The sequence below is a fragment of the Bubalus bubalis genome, chromosome 3 (assembly GCF_019923935.1).
Source record: "Bubalus bubalis isolate 160015118507 breed Murrah chromosome 3, NDDB_SH_1, whole genome shotgun sequence".
NCBI classification, from domain to species: Eukaryota; Metazoa; Chordata; class Mammalia; order Artiodactyla; family Bovidae; genus Bubalus; species Bubalus bubalis.
The window spans coordinates 32122250-32148634 of record NC_059159.1 but is presented as its reverse complement, the minus strand read 5'-3'; the positions used below and the strand labels follow the sequence as shown (position 1 = coordinate 32148634).

Sequence of the window (26385 nt, the reverse complement as noted above, 5' to 3'; positions counted from 1 at the left end):
TTATCTATCTAGCCATCATCCCCTCTAACTATATATTTTGAAATAAAACAGAAATGTTATCAGTATAATCAGATAAATATATACTTTTCAAGTATATTCACTAATTGTTTAGTTTTGATAACACAGTTGACTTACAACTCTGTGTAATTTCTGCTGTATGTAAAAGTGATTCAGTTATACATGTATATTCTTTTTCATATTCTTTCCCATTATGGTTTATTGCAGGATATTGAATATAGTTCCCTGTGCTATATAGTAGGACCTTGTTTATCGGTTTTATGTATTATAGTTTGCATCTGCTAATCCCAAACTCTCAATACTTCCCTCCCCCACCACCCACCTCACCTTGGCAACAAGTCTGTTCTCTATGTCTGTAGACTCACTAATTACTAATCGCAGACATCTTTGGGGAAGCAGTTTATTTTCACACTGTAGAAACCATAACATTCATGGTTTGTTGTCAAACATAACCTAAATACAAAGCCACACCATCACAAACCTAAGAAATTTATTCACATCTTCTTGGTTATCACTCACAAAATATTACAGCTTTTTTTTTTTTTTTTTGAGATCTGATGGCTTTTTCTTTTTTTGTTGAATTTGCTTGTCAGGTTCCTTTAGCTTCTGTTTATCTAGCCTACCTGCCTTCTGTATTTCATAACAGTGATCTTTTTGGAGAATACCAGCCCACTGTCTTATAGAAACTTTCATAATCTGGATTTATCTGATTGTTTGCTCACAATTACATTCCACGGAAACATTTTTGTCAAGAAGACTAGACATACTCTTAATTATAAGTTTCCTCATTTGTTTAAGCTAGTGGCTCCCAGACTTCGTTGTAATTCCCTGTGCATTTAACACATCTGAAATAGACTGAATTGTATCCCCTGCCCCCAAAATTCCTAAGAATGTGAGCATAGTTGTAGTTGGGGTTTTTTAAAAAGGTAATCAAAATTAAATGAGGTTGTATGGGCAGGCTTTAATCCAATATGACTGGTATCCTTTTAAGAAAAAGAAATTTAAACATACTAAGAGATACCAGGGTCCTCTGGGCACAGAGGGAAGCCCATGGAAGAGGCAGAATGGGAGGGTGGGCAGCCAGCCATCCGCAGGCCAAGCAGAGAGGCCTCAGGCAAAACCAATTTGGCTGTCACCTTGGACTTCCAGCCTCCAGAACTGTGAGAAAATAATTTTCAGTTGTTGAAGGACCCCTCGCACCACCCTATCTCTGGTGCTTACTTATGGCAGCTTGAGCAAAGGAATACAGCCTCTGAGGGGTGGTCCTTGGACATGTGAATATGCCCACAGCACTTCACTCAGCGGGTTCTGGTTACTCTTCACAGAAACTTGTCAAAGCTTGGGTTATGTGATCTTAGATTTGAACAAGCCACTGGACTCAAGTGATTCCAGTCTCTGTGGATTCTTGTCTGAACCAATGAGTATCCTGGAGGTGGCAAAATAGTCATTTTCTAAATCCACTAATCTAATTTTATTGTCTGATGTTCTTATGAGAGGAGGGTACCACCTTCTTTTTATTATTTTCTTTTACTGTACTATACATTTATTGGTTTTTATGGTTTTTCCTGTGGTCATGTATGGATGTGAGAGTTGGACTGTGAAGAAGGCTGAGTGTCGAAGAATTGATGCTTTTGAACTGTGGTGTTGGAGAAGACTCTTGAGAGTCCCTTGGTCTGCAAGGAGATCCAACCAGTCCATTCTGAAGGAGATCAGCCCTGGGATTTATTTGGAGGGAATGATGCTAAAGCTGAAACTCCAGTACTTTGGCCACCTCATGTTAAGAGTTGACTCATTGGAAAAGACTCTGATGCTGGGAGGGATTGGGGGCAGGAGGAGAAGGGGACGACAGAGGATGAGATGGCTGGATGGCATCACTGACTCGATGGACATGAGTCTGGGTGAACTCCGGGAGTTGGTGATGGACAGGGAGGCCTGGTGTGCTGCGATCCATGGGGTCGCAAAGAGTCGGACATGACTGAGTGACTGAACTGAACTGAACAGTTCAGTATGTTATCATCCACTGCTAACATTTTTAATGCTTGGATTACTCCAAACCTGACCATCAGAAGCCCCTTCATGCTGGCTTGTGTGTACGTTGACATTTCTGCAGGAGTCTCTGGACACTTCCTTATTTTCTGACACAGTGATAAAATGTTCCAGAACTTCTTTAAATTTTCTATGCTCTTGACCCAGAAAGAGTCATTTCCAAGGTTTTCAAGGTTTTATTTTGAAACCAAGATCTGGGCACACCCAAGAGTACCCAAGAGGTACTCATTGCTTGTGGAGTGACCACAGTTTCAATGGTTTTCAGTGAATGGAATTAGTTTATATTAATAGCTCTCATTTGTCTTCATCTGCTCAGGCTGCCATAACAAAATACCATAGTCAACTGTCTTAAATAGCAGACACCTACTTCTCACAGTTCTGAAGGTTGGAACGTCCAAGAGCAAGATGCCAGCCAGGTCAGTCCCCCCAGCGAAGGCTTTGTGATGGCCACCTTCTTACTGTGTCTTCACATCCTGGAGAAAGGACAAGTTCAGGTCTTTATTCCTCTTACAAGGACGCTAATCTCATGACCAAGGCCCCACCCTTGTAACCTCATTAAAACCTGCTCACCTCCCAAAGGTCCCAGCTGCAAACACCATCACATTGATGCTAGGGCTTTAACATCTAAATGGGGGGTGAAGACACAGAAGTTCAGTCCATAATATCATTTTAATGCAGTGGCACAGGGTTTTCTTTCTCACTTTTCTCTTATCTGTATTTCCCTCTCTCACATGAAGTGACTATACAGTCCATGGAATTCTCCAGGCCAGAAATCTGAAATGGGTAACCATTCCCTTTCCAGGGGATCTTCCCAACCCAGGGATCAAAACCAGGTCTCCCACATTGCAGGTGGATTCTTTACCAGCTGAACCCCCAGGGAAGCCCAAGAATACTGGAGTAGTAACCTATCCCTTCTCCAGAGAATCTTCCTGACCCAGGAATCAAACCAGGGTCTCCTGCATTGCAGGTGGATTCTTTACCAGCTGAGCTACCAGGGAATCCCTCTCTCACATGAGAATCTGTAATTGTCAATTACATCAATTTGTCTATTTTTCTCTATTCCACAATATACTCAAAAAATCATTTCAAAATAACTACCCTGTACCATTATCAAACAGCAAATAAGTAAAATTCAGATTTATTTACAGTTTTTTTTAAATCTTTAATACATATCTCCATAAGTGTATAGAGTCAGAACATATTGGGTTTATAAGTTAGTGAAATTCCTTCTTCTTTCTCTGTACTGACATGATAGCAATCTGAGGCAGTCATTTTGTTGGTTCTTGTATATGTGTTTAAACAACAGACTGGTTCCAAATAGGAAAAGGAGTTCCTCAAGGCTGTATATTGTCACCCTGTTTATTTAACTTATATGCAGAGTACATAATGAGAAACGCTGGACTGGAAGAAACACAAGCTGGAATCAAGATTGCCAGGCGAAATATCAATAACCTCAGATATGCAGATGACACCACCCTCATGGCAGAAAGTGAAGAGGAACTCAAAAGCCTCTTGGTGAAGGTGAAAGTGGAGAGTGAAAAAGTTGGCTTAAAGCTCAACATTCAGAAAACGAAGATCATGGCATCCGGTCCCATCACTTCATGGGAAATAGATGGGGAAACAGTGGAAACAGTGTCAGACTTTATTTTTCTGGGCTCCAAAATCACTGCAGATGGTGACTGCAGCCATGAAATTAAAAGACTCTTACTCCTTGGAAGGAAAGTTATGATCAACCTAGATAGCATATTCTAAAGCAGAGACATTACTTTGCCCACAAAGGTCCGTCTAGTCAAGGCTATGGTTTTTCCTGTGGTCATGTATGGATGTGAGAGTTGGACTGTGAAGAAAGCTGAGCACCGAAGAATTGATGCTTTTGAACTGTGGTGTTGGAGAAGACTCTTGAGAGTCCCTTGGACTGCAAGGAGATCCAACCAGTCCATTCTGAAGGAGATCAGCCCTGGAATTTCTTTGGAGGGAATGATGCAAAAGCTGAAACTCCTGTACTTTGGCCACCTCATGCGAAGAGTTGACTCATTGGAAAAACTCTGATGCTGGGGAGATGGGGATGACAGAGGATGAAATGGCTGGATGGCATCACTGACTCGATGGACGTGAGTCTGAGTGAACTCTGGGAGTTGGTGATGGACAGGGAGGCCTGGCGTGCTGCGATTCATGGGGTCGCAAAGAGTCGGACACGACTGAGCGACTGATCTGATCTGATCTGAATTTTAAGATTCACTTCCAAGCTCTATTTTAGGTGATAACAGTTGGTTCAGTTCAGTTCAGTCACTCAGTTGTGTCTGACTCTTTGCAACCCCATGGACTACAGCACGCCAGGCTTCCCTGTCCATCACCAACTCCCAGCTTGCTCAAATTCATGTCCATTGAGTTGGTGATGCCATCCAACCATCTCATCCTCTGTTATCCCCTTCTCCTCCTGCCTTCAATCTTGTTAGTATTTGAATTAAAGGAAGGAAAATGTAAAAACATTGATTTATTTGCATTTGCATAGAAATTTGTGTGGAAGAACATACTAGGGATTGGTCCTTGGTTCTGAGAAGGAGGATTGAGAGACTGGGATGGGAGTTGCAGGGGAACTTTTCACTGTGCCCTGCTTTGTGCTTCAAAAATTGAGGATCATAACATTTATCCATTAAAAATAGATTGAAAATTCAAAAGGAGATAATCCACCTTTCTTTCTTTCATCCATCTGCCTTGCACGCTATTTACATGAATGGCTAGGTGCCTCAGTGGGCACAGCCTACAGGGTTCCACCTCATCCCATGAAACTCCCGGTTACTAGTACTTTAACTTTATGCCACCTCCTGGACCAGTGAATCATCCAGGCAGAGAGGCTGTATCTTACAGACCTTTTGAGTCACTTCCCCAGGACATTTCCATGAGCCATAGAAGCGCATACTTGAGCAGTGTCTTGATGTACTTGTTAAGTTTCTTAGGAATTTTTTTTAATGATTCAGTGCATTCTCTCTCCGAGCTGTCTTTTGTCACTTTCAACATCCAGCAGATGCATTTGGCTCACAGGCCGTCTTTGATTCTGAGAGATGAGGAATCTTCTATCTTCTCTGTTCTGCCCGGTTCTGGAGGCGTCTTCAGTTAAACACTCTGTCTCTTTCATTTCTGCAGTCTCTGTTCTCAGTTTAACCCTGGGTGCCACAGCTATATCTTCAAGACTTATACCACTTCTGGAAACTTGTTGTCACTGCTCAAGTGAAGCAAAATTCCCAATAATAACCTGGGGACTCCGGTATCTCTGTTGCAGCCTCGTCCTTGATAACAGGTTTCAGCCTGAATTGTGTGGGTTAATCTCTCCTTTACCCTATGCCCTTGTGGCCCTCATGATAACTTGATGATTTTGGGGTGTCTATGGGAGTATGTCCACGTGCTTGTTTATTACAAGGGTAGTTGCTTACTATTTCCTATTCTATAACTCAGGAAATGCTAGTTATTTTTACAAACACAGAGAAATAAAACTCAGAAACTTTCCGTGGGTGGAATTTAGTTGCTAGTAGCCTGGCTGGGGGCAGGGGTGGGGGAGGAGCTGGGTAATCATAGGCTGGAAACACAGAGTCCTGCATCAAGAATCAGGTCACCTGGATTTGCACCCTGGCTTTCATCATTTTACTTTCTCATTTGTTCACATGTGCATGCACTCACTGGTTCAACAAATATTTATTATCTCCTGTATGCAAGGCATTCTTTTGCATGACCTTACTCATGCCACTTAACCTCTATGACATGTACATTTTTTTTTTTAAATAGGCTTGATTTTTTTTCTTTTAAGAGCAGTTTTAGGTTCACAACAAAAGTGGAAGATATAGAGATTTCCTCTACAACCCACACCCCCCCCACCATACACTCATGCCCAGCCTCCCCCATTATCAACATCCCTTCCAGAGTGATGTATTTATTAAAAGAGTTAATGAACCTATAGTGACATGTCAGTACACCCGAAGTCCAGAGTTTATTTTAGGGCTCACTCATAGTTTTGTACATTCTGTGGATTTGGAAAGTTTTGTAATGGCATGTGTCCATCATTATAACATCTCGCAGAGTAGTTTCACTGCTCCAAAATTCCTCTCTGCATCCTTCTCTACCCTGGCAACCACTGACTTGGTTTTTTAACTGTCTCCGTAATTTTGCTTTTTCCAGAATGTCATATAGTTGAAATCATACAACATAAGCCTTTTCATACTGACTTCTTTCACTTAGTAGTATGCATTTAAGGTTCCTCCATGTCTTTTCATAGCTTAATAGCTCATTTCTTTTTAACACTGACTAATATTCCATTGTCGGGATGTACCACAGTTTATTCATTCTCCCACAGAAGGACATTGTAGTTGCTTCCAAGTTTTGGCAATTATGAATAAAGCTGTTATAAATATCTGTGTGGAGGTTTTGGTATCTACGTAAGTTTCCAATTCATTTGGGTAAACACCAGGGAGAGTGATTTTTGGACTATATATTAAGAAACTGCTTGCCAAAGTGACTTTTCCACTTTGCACTCCCACCAGCAATGAGTAAGAATTCCTGTTGCTCTGCATCTTCACCAGCATTTGAGTTGTCAGTGTTTTGAATTTTGGCCACCATTATAGGTGTGCTGAGAGCCAAAGAATTGATGCTTTTGAACTGTGGAGTTGGAGAAGACTCTTGAGAGTCCCTTGGAGAGCAAGGAGGTCCAACCAGTCAATCCTAAGGGAAATCAATCCTGACTATCATTAGAAGGACTGATGGTGAAACTGAAGCTTCGATATTTTGTCCACCTGACGCAAAGGGTCCACTCATTAGAAAAGACCCTAATAATGGGAAAGATTGAAGGCAGGAGGAAAAGGAGATGACAGAGGATGCGATGGTTGGATGGCATCACTGATTCGATGGACATGAGTTTGAGCAAGCTCTGGGAGATGGTAAAGGACAGGGAAGCCTGGCATGCTGCAGTCCATGGGGTCGTGAAGGGTCGGACAAGACTGAGTGACTGAACTGAACTGCATAAGTGTGCAATGGTATCTCACTGTTGTTTTAATTTGCAGTTTCCTAATGACATGTAAAGCTAAGCATCTTTTCCTATGCTTATTTGCCATCTGTATATCATCTTTCATGAGGTGGCTATTATAGTCTTTTGCCTGTTTTTTAATCATGTTTATTTTCTTATTGTTGAGTTTTAAGAGTTCTTTGTATATTTTGGGCAACAGTCCTATTTCAGATACATCTTTTGCAAATATTTTCTCCTAGTCTATGGCCTGTCTTTTCATTCTCCTAACAATGTCTTTTGCATAGCTGAAATTTTTAATTTTAATGAAGTGAAGCTTACCAATTCTTTCTTTCAGGGGCATATATTTTTAAATGGAGCTATTATCTCCTGATTAACTTTTCTTACAGGTGTGTAACAAGAATAGTATAACAGTGTTTTGTTTTGTTTTTTCCTTAAGACACATGGTGGAGGCGGGTGTTTCTGTTCTCTCAAAGTCCATCATGGTTCTATGTCTTATTTTCACCACTAAAAGATGACGTGTTGTCTTCCAGGCACAACTTTCAAGGATCAACCTGACTTGCTCTTTTCTTTCTGTTACAGATATTAGCAATGTCCCATAGAATAGATGTTGCATTAGCCTGGATCCTGGAGTGAGAGAGACTCAAACAGAGCCTCTACGCCATCTGCAGTGGATGCATACACAGCTAAGAAGTCAACTCTTGTCACTTTAGACCACTGAGAATTTCAGGATGTTTGTTACTTCAACATAACCCAACAGGGCTTCCCTGGTGGCTCAGTGGTGAAGAATCCACTTACCAATTCAGGTGACATGGGTTTGATCCCTTGGTCAGCAAGATGCCCTGGAGAAGGAAATGGCAATCTGCTCCAGTATTCTTGCCTGGAAAACTCCATGAACAGAGGAACCTGGTGGGCTACAGTCCATGGAGTTGCGAAAGAATAGGACATGACTTGGTGACTGAACAACAACAACCACAATGACCCAACCCATCCAGTTGTCTTTAACATTCAGAAAGATAGGGTAACTTTAAAGGATCTTACCTGCTGTGAAATGAAGGAGTGAGACTGAGTTCCAAGGTGGCCCATATTGAGTAGACCCACAGTGACTGAGGATCTGCAGCATCTCCCACTCCTGACACAGGACGAGGAGTGGAAGGGAAAAGAGAGGGAGCAGAGCCCTCCAGGGCACTGTCTCTGAGTGCTGGTGGGCCATCTCATTGTACGGATAATACTGATTTCTATGTGTGGTCTACAGTCGCACTGTTTAGGGAATGATGTTGCTTGGAAATAAACTGGAGCCAAGAGGAAAGAGCAGGAGAATTTCTACTTTCTTCCAGCTTTAGGAGGAATGCTTATCATCTCAAAGAGGCTCTTGCAAGTCCAGTGAAGTGGAAAACAGAGAACCATGGCTTGAAACCATCCCTCCTGTGCTTCAGGTTCCAAGAAGCTTATTGTAGGGCAGGTGCATTGCTGAGAGGAAGACAATGGGTAGAGACAGCATGTTTGTTAAACATATACTATGTGCCAGGCTCACACTCAACTTTATATATGTGTGTGTTAGCTCTTGTGTCTTAATGCTAACTCTCTCACTTCTAAAAAAAAAAAAAAAAAAAAAAAAAAACAGGAGCCCCAAAGCAGTTCAACCCTTTGTTAAAGGTTTTACCTAGTAAATGATGGAGCAGGAATTAAACTCAAGACTGGGTGACTCTAACTCCTGAGATCTTTGCATGACCCATTCTTCCTCCCACATGAGTTGTTCGGTTGAGTCTAAAAAGCAAGGAGGCTAACATGGCATCGTTTTGATGCTCGAGTTTGCCTCCCTGGATCTGAATGCTGAACATGGGCGACAGCATTGGGGCAGACCTCCAGATGTCACAGAGAAGCTGAAGCGTGATCGAGAGGTTGACAGATACAAACTTCATGGTGGTTTGACTGCACCGTGTCAAGTTCCCTTCCAGGACCTCTCTGGACCATGATGGCTGGTGAACTACCAATCAAAGGTAAGACCAGCTCTTCTATTTGTTGAGGGGCTCTGGGTGATGGTGTTATTCAACAAAAAAGGCACTAGACTAAACTGTACTCACTCATAAAGATAATCATACAAACTTCTGCTAGATTTCTTGGACAACGTGCCAGCAAGCATTCTTCAGGGTCAGGATTGTTCAACAAAGTGTTGCCTGATTTAAAAAAAAAAAAAAAAAAAGATAATAAAACTGAAAGGGGAAAAAAGGGCCCGCTGATAGTAAATTCATTTGTCAGGCCAATAAACAAATCCATTAAAACAAAATAACAACAGCAACCACCAGACTCCTACGTTTGGAGCCTCAGAGTGACTCTTTAGTTCTCAGTAACTACGTAAACGCTCATCAGTTAAGCTGAGGGCTGAGAGATAGAAACCAACAACCGCACAGAGAAACCTTTTGGAAGAGCTTAAAGATTTAGCAATGGCCCTTCTCCAATTTTCCATCTTTTATTTAACTCCTTTGAACTCCCACTAATTTCCAGGCAACACTTTGGAATTCCATTTTTAGCTCTGCCTTTTGAGTTATTATTTTTTTCCCCCGGGTGTACAAATCTGTGTATGGAAATGGCCTCTCCACTTCATGAAAATTTTTCTTCTTGATTATTGACTAATGTTCACTGCCAGGACGATTTAAAATTAAAGACTGATTTGAAGAAGAAAATGAAAGTGATCTATAACCTCATCACTCAGAGGCAATCACTGTTAAGGTTTCAGGGTATGTCCAGCCAGGATTTTTTCTGAATGTGCATATACTTTTTTTTTTTTTTTTTAACATAGCTGAGAGCGTGGTGTTCTGAGAGTCTCCAGGCAGGAGAGCTCTCAGGAGCACAGACCTTGCATCAGGTGGTCTGACGGTCATGACTTAGCATATCACTTAATGATTTGTGGGGCACAGAGCAAATCAGCTCTAAGACTTTGTTTCCTCAGTACATCATTGGGGATGATACTCATACAACTGCTTTCAGGTCTTTTGAGGAGTAAATGATGCAAAGACCTAAGGCCTTTGGAGAAGTACCTGACACTTGCTGGACACTTATAATAATAAATGTTAGCTGTTATCACTATTCCCCTCATATCATACACATTTTCATGTCACTAAATTTTTTCTCCATCATGACTTTAATGGCTGCATGAAATTATATTCTATGGGTATACTAGAATTTAATTATTCCTCTCTTATTGAATATCTTTTCAATTTTTGTGAGTTCTGTACTTTATGTTGCCTTGAAAATCTTAATAGACAGATTTTTTTGTGTGTGTGGCACAATTTATTTGGGTCTCAGGATTGTTTCCTATAAGTGGAATAATTAACTGGGAAGAGTTGAACAATTTTCAAGGTTATTAGTACATATTAAAGAGTTGCACCTGTATGCTCTCTTACCACAACTATGTCAGTGTGACCCCTTCACTGTCAAGGTCAACCTCAAGTGTCGTCATGAAATGTTATTAATTTTTCTCATTTTAAAATCCCAACTTTCTGTTAAATCATCTTTGCTTTTTATTTGTTTTGAGTGTTCCAGACGAGGTTGTATTTAATTTGCAATCACATTTATTTATATGAATCTTTGTATTAATTGCTTTCAGTGCACACCATCCAGCCTTTTGTACTCTTATTTCCCATGCTTGGGCTCACTCTTTGTCATTCAAACAGTTAGAGTACATGGTCAACTTTTCCACCTCAAGGTTTTGTAGATGGTATGAGTTCTTAAGCTTTTTTCACTTCCACATGTAAAAGACAACTGGGCATAACATTCTTGGGTGGTTTAAAACCACCCAACATGATTTATCTCTCAGATGCCAAATCATCTAATAGAAATAGAAAATGAATAAGCAAATATTTGTGTTTTCTTCTCAAGAACTCAAGAACCCATAGAACGCCAGAACAGGGCTCTCCAGTAGAACTCTCTGCTGCTACTGCTGCTAAGTCGCTTCAGTCGTGTCTGACTCTGTGCGACCCCATAGACGGCAGCCCACCAGGCTCCCCTGTCCCTGAGATTGTCCAGGCAAGAACACTGGAGTGGGTTGCCATTTCCTTCTCCAATGCAGGAAAGTGAAAAGTAAAAGTGAAGTCGCTCAGTCGTGTCCGACTCTTCAAGACCCCATGGAATGCAGCCTACCAGGCTCCTCTATCCATGGGATTTTCCAGGCAAGAGTACTGGAGTGGGGTGCCATTGCCTTCTCCAGTAGAACTCTCTAGAGGGGCGGAAATGTTTATCGTCTGCACTATCCAGCATGGCAGCCACCAGCCTCCTTCAGCAACAAGGAACTGAATTTGAATTGTTTTGAGTCACTTTGAATGTAAATATTCACATGTGGCTAGTGGAAGCTTATGGCTTCCATATTGCACTACACGATTATAGAAATACAGACAAGAAAGAAACCTTCAGAACTCATACCAGTTTCACTGCCGTGAACACAGCACCTTACCTTTCCAGGTCTCCATTTCCCCATCAGTGAAATGATACCACTTTCTGAGGACTATATAATAGTTTCATGTTAAAGCTTAGACCAGAGTCTTATATCATTCTCAGCATGGATTCCTGTGTGTTATGATGCATGTGAATAGTTTAAACTTTGAGTTATGATGCCAAAGATGGTTAATTAGATTAATTCTCCCCCATTCCCCCTACCCCCACCCCGGTTTCTATGCCTTTTAAGCTAATCACTTTGTTTACCTAACCACCCTACATAAAATGATATTCTTAGTCATTCCTTATTTCTATTTCCTGCTCAGTGTTTCTTTCCTTATCACTGCCTCCAATCCTGTTAAATGTTAATGCAATCTGTTCATTTATCTGTTCCTCCACTAGGAGGTCAACTGGGAGGAATCAGAGACTTTTCTTATCACTGTGTTCTCACTATGTATAAAGAACTCTGGGCATGATTGGTGCTCATTACGACTTTGTTGAGTGAGCAGATGAGTGAAAGAAGTCTATTAATCAAGCTCAATGGGGGAAAGTTTGCCATAGGTGACAGTGGGGAGGAGGGATCTCCTGGATCCAGTCACACAGAGATTGTAGGTTTCCGTTAACAATTGGGGTTCAATTTGAGATTTTGTCTTCCTGAGCTCTGTGCTGTTGGATAGGCATGTTGTCACACAGAGACATTTGATTTCTCCCCAGTCAACTGTCCATCCCAGAGGACAGCTCCACTCTTACTGTGTTTTCACTACTCCCACTGCCTTCAAGTCAACCTTCCAAGAAGGTTGATGGGTTCATCTAAATGGATGACTGAGGCCCAGCCCAGGACAACCTTTCATTCCCTGAAAATCATCCTCAGCTTTAAGTGAATCTGTAAAAGGGGGAAGTCATCCCCAAGCCATAGTATGAACATAAGGATATCAATGAGGTAACCTCCAATATCCCTCTCAAAGAAAAGCCTCCAATATCCCTGTCAACATGCACTGCCTTCTTTCTCCACCATTTTAACCCTGAAAGCTATACTCATGTAAGTGGGAGAGCCATGTTCCAAATCCAGATTTTCTGTCTCAAGGCGCTGTGCTCTTTTGATCCCACTGGGCTGCATGATCAACATAACTGAGTTGAGGGGAGAGTGGGAGTAGGGTAAGAGTTGATGGCATTCATGTTCATGGGCTCGCCCAGGCCAAGTCTTCCAAAGCCTGTCCAGCTTGCATGCATGCATCTAGGCCGAGTGATCCCCACTAGGCAGGTTGTGGTCAGCCTGACCCAGCACCTTGCCCCATCGATTCCAAGAGTCTATAAATGCCAAGGAGCCCTGACAATGAAGCCCTTCACAATGGAGTGCCTGCACTTTATTGAGAAAAGCCAATCCCCTCCCATCTGTCATTTGGCACTTAGCACTGTAGTTATTCTAGATGAGTGAACACTTGTGTTATATTTTCCAATAGCAAAACTGGGGTCACTGGGGTGCCTGCTGTTTTAGCCAAATCCAGATGGGGTTTTCCTATAAACAAGTGTGCATGGAATATTTATGCCGCCCGTGGCACCTGACGCCTTAATACTTAGGCCTTCTATGTAGTAGCCACTCTTCCTATAAGTCACTTTAACACACTAAGTAAATATTTTAATATAGCCATGTCACTGTTTATTATAGAATGGCTTGGGCCCAGATCTTGCCTAATGCTTGGTTAAAAAGTCAGTTTATACCATCCTTTAAAGTGAATCAAAGAATGCATAAACGCCACTCTTTTGTTACTCAGAACTTTGTTTACTTTACTTTTCTGTAAACCTTGTGAAATGCTTGCTTACAGAAAGCTGACAGACGCCAGGTTTGCTCATTAACTGGAGGTGTTTTCCAAGTCAGGAAGGTGAGGTGTGAGCGTGGGAGGCGGGCTTTCTTCTCCGAGACCATCTCCCAGTGTCCACTGCCTGGGGGAACTGCCGCTCTGGCCCGGAGATCTTGACCCAGAGCTATCAGGCAGAGCATGAGATTGAGAAACACGAAATCCAAGACGTGGCTCCTAAATCAAGCCTGTTCTCATCCTCAAAGCAAAAAAAAGGCCATTTGGACAGCTGTGTAGATGAGTCACGCTTCTTAGTGCCTGTGGGCAACATGACTGTAATTTAATCACCTGTGTTGCTGATCACTAGACCCACCTGCGTTTCCTACATCACCCACTTAAGGCCCTTCCCTGAAAACAGGAGGATGCTATCTGAGGTAACAGATTTTAATTCTACCTTCCTGGCTGTGTCTTTCTCCCCTGCTTTTTGTACAGTTGCCTCTTTAATTCTGCATCATTTTTCCTCTATTGTTTTTCTGTTTTCACCTCAGCCTCTTTTCTCCTGTTGGCTGTTGCTCTCGTTACATACATAGAAGCCTGGTGTCCTCACTGCATTTGAAGCTGGGGAGATGGCGTATTGGTGGCAGAGGTATCAGTCCCAGCTGCAAAGTCAAGTTTAACTCATGAAGCTTACGTTGCAAGGCCACTACTTACCGTGGCCCTTTCCACCGTCCTGGAGGACGCTCTGGACAAGTGTTCACATTCTCATATGTATTTATAAGACTTGCATCCATACAATATTTCAATGACAGTTACTTACAACAAACTATCTCTTTCCACACCTACTCTTCCATCATACTTTGCCTCCTATAGAATGACAAGAGCATGGCCATAGGGATTTGGAGGTCTAAGCGGGGAGTTCATTTCATTTTAACTTTACAGCCTGTGTTTCTGTGTTTGGCATGAGTTAGGTCACTGCTTAGCTGTCCAGCTATAGGAATGGCTTCTAGGGGACCCCTACGGGTGACTGTGCCAACTACTCTTGAAGGAGACGGTAGCAGTAGATCACCTCATACCGGAACATGCCACCCAGAATGAGAAGATATAGATGTGTGCAACCAAAGCTGGTTTCTCTTAACAGTGTAAAAAAAATAAAGATTTCCCAAATTCACAATAATCCTAACAATTTACATGATATTCCCAAGTGTTCCTGGGAAGCTGAAAGAAGGTTTCAGTTGTCATTAATTGAGAAGGTGATCAAAAAAGGTACCAAAAAGAAATATAGTGAAAGTATTACAGAATCATGTTGAGCAATTAATTATTACAATACTATGCAAATTTTGTCTCTTTGTGATATTTATTCTTATTTTTAATTTATATTTTATTGAAGGATAATAGCTTTACACATTTTTTAAAATTTATAATTTGTTTGATTTATTTTCTCATTCTAAACAGAATCTCATGCGTGCATGCTCTCAATTGTGTTTAGTTTTGTCTTCTTTTACCTAAAGAAGCTGAAAACATTATACAAGTTCAAGCCCCCCAGAAAGCCTAGATCTGCCCCAGTGTAAATGGCCAAGTTCTTCCATCTCTGAGTCCGAGGCCACATTTGTGGGATGTCTGAGTCCAAATCATTTCAGGTAGACTTGCTTTTATAAAGCAAAGCTAAATCACACAACACAATGAGTCCTGCACAAGTATTTCTCAACCTTGCTCCATCTGTCTTATAGTAAACCCAACTCTTCCTGTACATTGGCATTAAATTCTACAGCTTCTTTCTTTGTCCACATTACTGCGAGGTTTTCTCTTGTAATTTTTGTGAGAATCTGATAAAAAATGCAGGAGAGGATGTTACTTAGATATCTTCTAAAGCCAGAAGACTCAGTATACTGAACTCTTTGTTGGTATATGTTCAGACACCTTCCAAAACTGTGTCCTATGTCTGGGAGTAACAGTGTTTCATAGGAAGGTGTTTTCCATTTTAACACCTCTGTAATTGGAATGTGTCTTACAACAGACAACATCACATCACTGCTGTCAGACCCAGGTCATGACACAGCTCTCACAGTCTGGTGGTGGTGATTTTAGTCGTTAAGTCTGACTGTGGAGACCTTATGGACTGTAGTCCACCAGGCTCCTCTGTACATGGGATTTTCCGGGCAAGAATACTGGAATAGGTTGCCATTTCCTTCTCCAGGGGATATTTGGGACCCAGAAATCGAACCCAGGTCCCCTGCATTGCAGGTGGATTCTTTACCAACTGAGCTATGAGAGAAGCCTCTCTCATAGTCTGCATGTACAAACTTGGCCAAAACTCCTGTGCTGTCATCCATCCAGTTGAGTTAGCGGCACGTTTGCTGATGTTACCCTTGTCTAATGTAATGATCTTTTAAAATATCTTCAGAAAGACTACATTATGATTTGGCTTTGAAACAAAGTTTTCTATAGGACCAAAGGCACAGCAGTTGGGGCATACATACATTGGGTATTAAAGAAGCAGATGCTTATGGTCAGAGAAATGGGTACCATTCCATCTTTTCTCTCAAAACAACAGTCAGGCTTTGTGGAACCTAAGGAAAGAACATGGAGTAGATGATGCCTGTTGTAAGCTAAACAATGCAACTGAAGGCAGGAGAAATTACCAAGTCCTCCAGATAGGTGAAAAGTTTCCAAGCCCTGTGAGACTGGTGGCTTATTACGTCCTTCATGACTCCCGTGGAGATATCAAACACCATCATCTTATTGCCAGTGGGTTTTCAATTTTATTTATTGGTAAATACAATTAGTAAATAAATAAATTTGCTGGCATGTGAATCAGTGGTGCCTTCTTGGTGGCTCAGATGGTAAAGAATCTGTCTGCAGTGCAAGAGAGCCAGGTTTGATCCCTGGGTCGGGATGATCCCCTGGAGAAGGGAATGGCTACGCACTCCAGTATTCTTGCCTGGAGAATTCCATGAACAGAGGAGCCTGGTGGGCTACAGTCCATGGGGTCACAACAACTGGGACACGACTGGGTGACTCACACAAATGACACGTGTTAGGGTGGGCATGGCTGGTGACAGCTAAACCATCCATGGTCCAGGGCAAAGAAGCTGAGGCTACAGGAGTGGGGAGAAGCTTCAGGCAGGCTCCTCCTCCCCCACACCCCGGGGTCTTTCCATCTCAAACACACAAGGGGCTTGGAAGGCACCTGGGCTTCCCTCTTCACTTATCTGAGATTCAATCTCCTTTTTAGGAGGAAAGGTGCACACATCCCGGCACTGGGCTCTCTACTGCTCCCGCTCCTCTCCCCCAGGACCCACAGGGCTCTGACATACAGGAAAGTACCCTGTGGTTGTCTCCATGGATAATCCCCTTTATCTTCAGTTCTTGGACCTTAGCGATAAACGTTTCATTCACACGGAAAGTGAATTCTAAAGACAGGGAAGTTTATAGTTGGGCAGGTGGCAAAGAACCACATCTCCATTCGGCTTTATTGCTTCCTTTTATGTAGAACCATGGTCTCTGGGCTTCTCAAAAATGCTTAACGCTTATCCTCTCTGGCTAGTTCAAAGCTGTTTAAGCAGGCAGAACAGTTATTTAACGATGTGATGTTCAAAGTGGTTTCCTCACAGATGTTCTCAGAGGAAATCTCAGAATGACCTTCATCTCAAAATTCTGCTGCTGACCTCCAAGTTGAGCTTTAAGATGTGCTGAGCAGTGGAAGGTCTGCCTGCCCATCTTCTCCCTCTCTCATCGGCCACATTGCTTTTCTCTACTTTTCTTTCCTCATTCCCCTCTTCCTGCCCTCCTGCCTCTTTCTGGAAACTGAAAGCTCTATTTGGAGGGAGTGCACCTGTGAAATGGGCAGAGAAGGAAGCAGAAATGTTTCGACTCATAATGAGAACGTGTGTGTGCATCTCTAGATAAGATGTTTATGTAATGGGAGTAAATGCCTATGTACACTTAGTGTTTAATAAAAACAATACATATTAAATATATAAATTATTATATAATATAAACATAGTGTTTATAAATTATAAATGTATTTATCATTAAAATCTCATGCAGGGGGAATGTATACACATTTTCATTATATATAATGAGAATAGATATATACATTCTAACATGTGTTTATATATATATGAAGAGAGAGAATATATATGTAGAGAGAACGTGTAGAGATAATATGTATATATATGTAATACATATAATACACTCTTGTGTAAATGAGAATATATATACATTTTCCCTCTGAATAAGAATTTAATACCAGCTTGACATAATCACCATTTTGATCATGAATCCTGGGTTCACATTTCTCCAGCGGGTGGTGTAGAAAAAGTTTAAGATAGTCATCTCATGTACAGTTAATCTGCTCATTGTGTAACTTGTAAACTGCCTGCGATCCCGCAATCCTTCCAGGGCCTTAATCCACAGCAGAGAGCTGGCCGGGCAGCCCGGCTCGCCCCTCCCCTGTGGCACCCTTGTAGGACAACTCCCTCTAAGCCCAGAGAACGTGTTACTTGGCATAAAGCAGATGCCTCCTTCTAGCTAAACCGTCCTCAAGACGTGCTGCCAAACAAGATCATCAAGTTCTTTCATCACTGTTTCAGGCGCGGAGGGATGGGCTGGGGCCTGGCCAGGGGCATGAAAAAGAAGGACAGCTGAGCTCGGCTCCGGGGGCCTCTTCTGAACCAAGGGGAGCGCTGGGGGCCCCTGTTTTCCTCCTCTTCCCATGTCCTCCCTTTCTGTCTCCTCCAGCTTTTCGGGATCCTTTCTCCTCCTGCACCTGCCCTCGTCCTAGCTCTTGGTAGATTCCTCTGTATGTGTAAGACTTTGCCAGTCTTTCATAAGAACCCTTCCCTCCCCACTCCCACCCGCCCACCCCTGCACTCATCTCCCCATTTCAGCATCTCTGTCCCGGTCCCATCCCTGCATGTGGAACCAGCCTTCCCTCCCTGCCCCCCACCCCCACTCCCCATACTCATCTCCCCATTTCAGCATCTCTGTCCCGGGTCCCATCCCTGCATGTGGAACCAGGTGTGCTGCTCTGTGGACAAAGGCTATTAAGATGTTTGGTGTGTTACCCTCCCAGGTGAGGAGTGTCTGGTTTTCCATAGAGAACATGTGAACCATTTTTCAATCTTAATTCCCTTGAGCCATACCATATGCCAACCTCTACCTGAACCACAGTTAAAAGCGTGACCCAAGACCTGAGAGTTGTGGCTTCGGCCGATCTCTCCAGCACATTTCACTAGCCCCAGAATCCGAGGCAGCTTCATTCATTTGTTCATTCACTCCACCACAAAGTTTTGAGCATGAACTACCTGTGAGTTTCTGTCCCAGCCACCATGGATACAGAGATTTGCAAAACAAAATACCTGTTCTCCTAGATCTTAAAGTCCATGGGGAAGGTGGGCAATTCAACAAAATCTCATACAGCTTTTCAATTCTCTAGGCATTTGCTTTTGCACAAGTTAAGTGTGAATAATAATGTTTCCTTCCTAGTGATGTTGTCGGCATTGGATAAGAATGCAATTATACTCTAATTAAAAAAATATCAGAAAAAAAGAACAAAGCAAAGAATGTAGCACAGTAACATTATAAATCAACTATACTTCAGTTAAAAAAACAAAAGAATGTAACATCTTGCATTTTGTAAATATTCAGCTGCATTAGCTAAATACAGTGATTTGTAGCAACACAGTCACTATTTGGTGATTATCATCTGCAGGGAGGGGTGCATAGCTCTGAAGGGACCTTTGAGGACTGTGATAGCTATTGCTCTGTGTGTCCAGTAAGTTTCCATTTCTCTTCCAATAATAGTCTGTCCCCACCTTTGCCATGTGATGTGGTCCAGTATTCCATCTAGCATCTGTGCTTAGTCGCTCAGTCATGCTGACTCTTTGTGACCCTATGGACTGCAGCCTGCCAGGCTTCTCTGTCCATGGGGATCCTCCAGGCAGCAATACTGGAGTGGGTTGCCTTGCCCTCCTCTGGGGGATCTTCCCAACCCAGGGATTGAACCCAGGTTCCTGCATTGCAGGTGGATTCTTTACCAACTGAGTCACCAGGGAAGCCCAAGAATACTGGAGTAGGTAGCCTATCCCTTCTCCAGGTGATCTTCCTGACCCGGGAATCGAACTGGGGTCTCCTATATTTCAGGCAGATTCTAGCAGCTGGGATTGGCTCCAGAGTTGAGCACGTGACTCAGGCACAGCCAATCTGAGTCCTCTCAGACCCACATGTTAACTGTGAGTGAAAGACGCTTTTTCCCTTTGGGGAATTCTGACTTGGGAGCTACTCAGAAGCCTGTCAGGTAGAGAACCCCTCTCTGCAGGAAAGAATGAGGTCAGCCTATGGGAAAAAAGCAATTGTGAGAAAAAGAGACATCACTAATAATATTGGAACTCCATCCTGCACAAACATTTAATGCTTGCTAGTAACCCTTGACGTAACTGCTGATGTTACCCATCCTCAGTTTATTTATTTTTGGCCATGCTGCACAATTTTCAGGATCTTAGTTCCCTGACCAGGAATCAAACCCATGCTCAAGGGCACTGAAAGCCCTGAGTTCTAATCACCGAACTACCAGGGAATCCCCAGCCATCCCATAAAATTTTTAAAGATGAAGAAACTGGGCACAGAAAGGTTCAGTAACTGTCCAGAGTCACACGGTTGCTAAGTAACAGGACCAGCTGCTGAACAGGAACTCTGGCCCCAGGATCTATGCACTTGGCCAGCATCTCTCTCTTTCCTGGCCCTTCAGAGTCTGAGTCCCAAGGTCCAGATGTTGGTTCCCTCAGCCTTTCCTTTGATTTACGAGTAACAAGAAATCCCTTCCCAGGCACATAAGATCATCTGTATCTGCACTTGAACCATCTATATCTTTATCTATTATTTTAATTTTACACATAGTTTTGTGGGTTTTTTCCAGTTGAGTCAATGCTTAGAGATAAGTATGGGTAGTTGGAATCCATCTAGAATTACCTTCTAAATTGACTTTGACCTTCCTAGGACTATGACCTAGGACTGTCTGTCTGAGTTCCTTACATAGAAACTACCTTAGAACTGCAAGTCATCTGAGGGGGTTTTATTACATTGATGCTTACTTAGCATTCTTGTTGGAGAAGGAAATGAACAGCCCACTCCAGTATTCTTGCCTGGAAAATCTCATGGACAGAGGAGCCTCGTGGGCTACAGTCCATGGGGGTCACAAGGAGTCAGACACAACTGAGCTACTAAGCATACACACTTAGTATTCATGTTATTTGTATAGCATTGTTTGTAAACTGTATTAATATAAAAATTTCAATATGAATCGTTACATTTGGACTCATCAACTTGATCCATAGGTAAAATTGCATTTTAAACTTTAGAACTTGCACCCACTCATGAGACTCTCCAGTGAAGTGTCTCCTTCATGTTTGAACTGTATGAGAGTCTCAGTCCAAAGGAGTAATTTCTGCTCCTCAGTGAGAGGCATGGAGAACTCTAGAATTTTCTGACTGTTGTGTCATCCTACTAGAGAAACTCCATTGGAAACTGGTCCTGCCTAATTTGATGAGTCTCATACTTTGAACACCTGATGCAAATAGCCAACTCATTGAAAAAGACCCTAATGCTGGGAAAGATTGAGGGCAGGAGGAGAAGGGGGCAACAAAGGATGAGATGGTAAAGTGGCATCACCAACTCAATGGACACAAGTTTGAAACTCCAGGAGATAGTAGAGAACAGGGAAGTGTGGCATGCTGCAGACATGGGTTTGCGGAGTTGGACACAACTTAATGACTGAACAACAACAATCCCCCTTAGAATGATAGCTTGCTAGTTTATATCGCTACCCCAGCTAAGATGTTTTTTCCTTTCATGTGTAAGTTCCCAAGATTCTGGTTTCTTTTAATTTATTGAGTAGAATCCAGTCTTCGTTCCCAAAGCCTTGATGTCATTGCCAAGGTGACTGGTTCCAAAGGGCCTTCATATTAGACCAGAATCAGACAGACATCCTTGGTCATTGGTGCCCTTTATGGCCAAGAGATCTTGGTTCATTCAATTTAGGGCTCCCAGAAGGAGGGGGGGGCCTGGTCATGAAATCTATTGCCCATTTGGAGATTCAAGCTAAGCGGAACTCTGGGGAAACCTGGCAGCTATTATGGGGAAAGAAAACGTTTGTCATATCCCTGAAGATCAACATTAGTTAATCCCACTTACTTGGTCTGAAGGCGAAAGTACTTGGACTAAAAGAAATGTTCCATGTTTGTACAAGGACACTGATATTAAAAAAAAAAAAAAAAAAGAAAGAAAGAAAAACTGGCTTGGGACACATTGAAAAGGAGGCTCATGTCCTTGAAGCTATAGGCTATGTAAGGGGCTCTGCCCATCGTTCACATTTCTAGGACCTGGGAAAAACGGACACCAGTGTGTGCTCTGTGAGTCATACACAAAATGAAGTTATTTCAAAACAGAAACAGTCACTGATGTGGCAAACAGTCATGACTATGGGGAGGGGATGAGGGAGGGCTAACTTGAGAGACTGGGACTGACATGTGCACACTACTCCACATAAAATAGGGAGCTAAGAACCTGCTGTATAGCACAGGGAACTCTACTCAATGCTCTGTTGTGACCTGCATGGGAGAAGAACATAAACATAAGTGGGTATATGTATAATTGATTAACTTTGCAGCACAAAAGAAACTAACACAACATTGTAAACCAACTATAGTCCAACAAAAAATTAAGAAACTCTATGGATCACCTTGGAGAAGGCGATGGCACCCCACTCCAGGACTTTTGCCTGGAAAATCCCATGGACGGAGGAGCCTGGTAGGCTGCAATCCATGGGGTCGCGAAGAGTTGGACGCGACTGAGCAACTTCACTTTCACTTTTCACTTGCATGCATTGGAGAAGGAAATGGCAACCCACTCCAGTGTTCTTGCCTGGAGAATCCCAGGGACGAAGGAGCCTGGTGGGCTGCCATCTATGGGGTCGCACAGAGTCGGACACGACTGAAGTGACTTAGCAGCAGCATGGATCACCTACAGAGAAGGAAACTTGTCCCTGTGCCTGAGGGAAGAGTTATGATGGATCAGAGATGTCTGCTTCAGGAGAGCTGTGTGAAGATCCTCTGGCTAGGTTGAGAAGGGGCCCGTATTTTTTAACAAGAAGAATGTGATATGCCAAGCCTCACCCGTCCCTCCATTGCAGCTGCAGGATCAGAAGTGAATGAATACATGCCACTTCTGAAAGGAAGCCAAAGGACATGTGTCGCTAGGATGAACTTCGAGGTAGAACAGTGGGAAGTTCTCCATGCATTCATGATGTTTTCAATATGCAGAAGTGACTTGCTGCTAACCCCTTTGAACATTTAAAAAGCTGTAAAGTGGTCTCAGTCAATGAAAAGGAGTCTCCTCCAGCACTCACAGTGATTTCCAAGGCCTATCCGTAGACCACTTACTGATCACTCAACACTGGGTTTTCTGTACAAAAAAAGAAAAAGAAAAACTCATATAAAAATGCAGACTTAGTGCATAGGCCGACAGCAGGACCAAGTTTGCACAGAACATGCTGCTCATGACTCTTAACATGAGGGAGGTTCTGCGGTCTCAGAGGTCTGCGTATCCTAAGGCAAAGAGTGTGAGAAAACAACGCAGCCCCGCAAATTCAGAAACACATCACAGGCATGTACTTATAATCTGAAGGACGTTTTTGTTTATTTTTGCTTTTATTACCATTATTCTGGGAGATGGATGGGAAGAGATGCTACTGTGATTTATGTCAGAGAGTGCTCAGCCTATCTTTTCCTCTAGGAGTTTTATAGTGTCCGGGCTCACATTTAGCTCTTTAATCCATTTTGAGCTTATTTTTGTGTATGGAGTTAATGAATGATCTAATTCTGTTTTTTTACATGTGACTGTCCCATTTTCCCAGCATCATTTGTTGAAGAGACTGTGAAAGACATTTTCAAATTTGTGATAAGACATTCCATTTGAAAGTATAAAGCTTTTTATAAGAATTGGGTCAAATAGAAGGGCAGAAAGTTGCATTCTTTGGTTTTAAAAGGCATAGTTATTCACTTGCTTATTTAAACATTATTAAGCAGCAACTAAGCTCAACTCACTTTGCCAAATGCTAGGATTAGCAATGGAATACTATTCAGCCATAAAAAAGAATGAAATCATGCCGTTTGCGGCAACATCGGTGTAACTGGACATTATCACACTAAGTGCAGTATGTCAGAAAGTGACAAAGACCATATGAAATCACTTATATGTGGAGTCTAAAGTAGGGCACAAAATGAACCTATCTAGGAAACAGAAATAGAATCATGGACATAGAGAAGAGATTTGTGGTGGTCAAGGGGGTGAGAGGTTGGGGTTAGCAGATGTAAGCTTTTATATATGGAATGGATAAACAACATGATACTGACGAACTTGTTTGCAGGGCAGGAAGAGACAGATGTAGAGAGCAGACTTGTGGACATGGCGGCCAAGGGGAGGCTGGAACACATTGGGAGGTTAGGACTGAGCTGTATACAATACCATGTGTAAAGTGGACCGCTAGTGGGGAGCTGCTGTACAGCACAGGGAGCTCAGCTCAGTGCTCTGGGACGACCGAGAGGGCTGGGATGGGGGAGTGGGATGGATGCTCAAGAGGGAGGGGTATATGTAACTTATAGTTGATTCATGCTGTTGTATAGCAGAAATTAACACAACTTTGTAAAGCAATTATCTTGAAGGATTAGTTGAAGCTAATTTTTTTTAAGGTCCTACTGTAGAGCACAGGGAACTATATTCAATATCCTGTGTTAAACCACAGTGGGAAAGAATATTTTAAGAAAGAGTGCATATATACATATGTAACGGAATCACTTGGCTATACAGCAATAATTAACACATTATAAATCAACTATACTTCAGCTAAAAAAATAATTTTAAAAATTGGCTTTTACCACTAAACAAAAAGCAAATGGAAGAGATTTTCATAGGCAGAGCATTCTAATGGGAAGTCATCTGGCAAAAGAATAAAGAAAGAAGTAAAATTGTTGTTGAAATACACTGTGAATTGCATGGCTAGGCCAAGACAGTACAAATACAATTTAAAAATGGGCACAGACACCAAGTATTATCACGATGGAAGCATCTCTTTGTGCAGCTGATGAACATTAGATTTCATTTAAAGACACTGAATACCTAATACATTTCCCCCCCATTTTTAGTTGTGGCAAAGTATATGTAAGATGGAGTATCCCTGGTGGCTCAGTGGTAAAGGATCTGCCTGAAATGCAGAAGACACAGGAGATGTGGGTTCAATCCCTGGGTTGGGAAGATCCCATGAAGGAGGGAATGGCAACCCACTCCAGGATTCTTGCCTGGAAAATCCCATGGACAGAGAGCTTGGTGGGCTACGGTCCAAAGGGCTGCAAAGAGTTGGACACGACTCAGCTACTGAGCACAAAGACACACATACATAAGATGTATCACTATAGTTATGTTTAACTGTGCACTTCAGTGCTATTAAAGATTCCTGTTTTTGTGACCATCTCCACAACTCCTTTCATCTTGCAAAACAAATTCTGTCTCCTTTAAATAATAACTCTCCATTCCCTGTTCTTCTAAACCTCTGGGAACCACCATCCTACGTTCTGTCTCTGAGAATTTGAATAGTTAAAGTATTGTATCTAAGTGGAATAATACCATTTGTCTTTTGTGATTGGCCTATTTCACTGAGAATACTGTCCTCAAGGTTCATCCATAGTAACAGTAATAGCTGTCAGAATTTCTTTCCTATTTTAAGGCTGAATAACACTCCATTGTATGTACAGACCACATTGTCCTTTATCCATCCATCATCGGACACTTGGGTTGTTGCCATGTTTTAGCTATTGTGAATGAGGCTGCTATGAATATCGGTGTACAAATATCTCTGAGAACCTGCTTTCAGGTTTTTTTTGGTGTTTTTTTTTTTTTTTTTGCATTTATACCCAGAAGTAGAATTTATAGATAACATGGTCAATCTAGTTTTTAATTTTGAGGGGAACTACCGTAATGTTTTCCACAGTGGCTGTGCCATTTTACATTTCTACCAACGGTGCACAAGGGCTCCACGCGTACATGTGCGCTCAGTCGTGTTGGACTCATTTGTGACCCCATCGACTCTAGCCCACCAGGCTCCTCTGTCCATGGGATTTTCCAGGCAAGAATACTGGAGTGGGTTGCCATTCCCTTCTCCAGGGGATCTTCCTGACCCAGGGATCAAACCTGCATCTCTTGCATCTCCTGCTCTGGCAGGTGGGTTCTTTACCAGCTGAGCCACCAGGGAAGTCCCACAAGGGCTCCAACCAAATGCATTTTGAACTGTTGCTAACAATAAGGATACAAAGTTTGTAGCAAGTAATTCATCTTACAAATATGTATTAAGCAATAGCGTACTGAAGATTCTGTCCTAAGCATCACCTACCACACCAGAACCTCTTTTAACTAGGAGAAAGTAAATGTCAATATGGAAATCATGAATAATTTAGGAAAAATAGCCAATGTGTACTCAAAATCCCTAATAGTGTACAAAATGATATATTTCTTCATTTATAATATAAGCCAAAAACATTGATTTTGAAAGTTGAAGGGAAAAATGGGTGGAATTCTTCCTGGGTACACAGGGCAAATCTTTTTAAACATTTAATCACGTATTTTTATTTATAGTTCACCTTGTTCTAGAAAGGTTTTGAGAAAATTTACAAGAATACATGTACAGAAATAAAGACTAGAAATAAAAATAGAAAATTAGAACCATGGAAATAAGGACACAAAGATGCCAAACATAAGTTAACCCGTGTGTTCTAGTGATACTTTGAGTTTAGGTGTTCTTTTTGCTGATAAAAAAAGAAGCCACAATTTGTTACCTAGTTGTTATTACTGGATATCAGAGAAACATTGAATTCTTAAACTCTGTTGCTCAAAATGTGGTTCTTGGACCAGCAGCAGTGGCATCAGTGGGGAGATTGTTAGAAATGAAAAATATCAAGGCAACCCAAGACCTACTGGAAGAGAATTTTCATTTTTAAAAGATCCCAGTTGGTTCATGTAAACATTTGAGTTTGAGGAGTC

General features: G+C 42.1%; 1 long non-coding RNA gene across 1 annotated transcript; it reads right to left on the bottom strand.

The window, feature by feature from the left end:
- Positions 1–8426: 8426 nt before the first annotated feature.
- Positions 8427–10834, bottom strand: LOC123332381. The gene is made up of 2 exons (XR_006549175.2): positions 9157–10834; positions 8427–8542 (listed from the first exon to the last, which is right to left on the bottom strand). It is a non-coding gene; the product is annotated as an uncharacterized LOC123332381 (long non-coding RNA).
- Positions 10835–26385: the final 15551 nt, after the last annotated feature.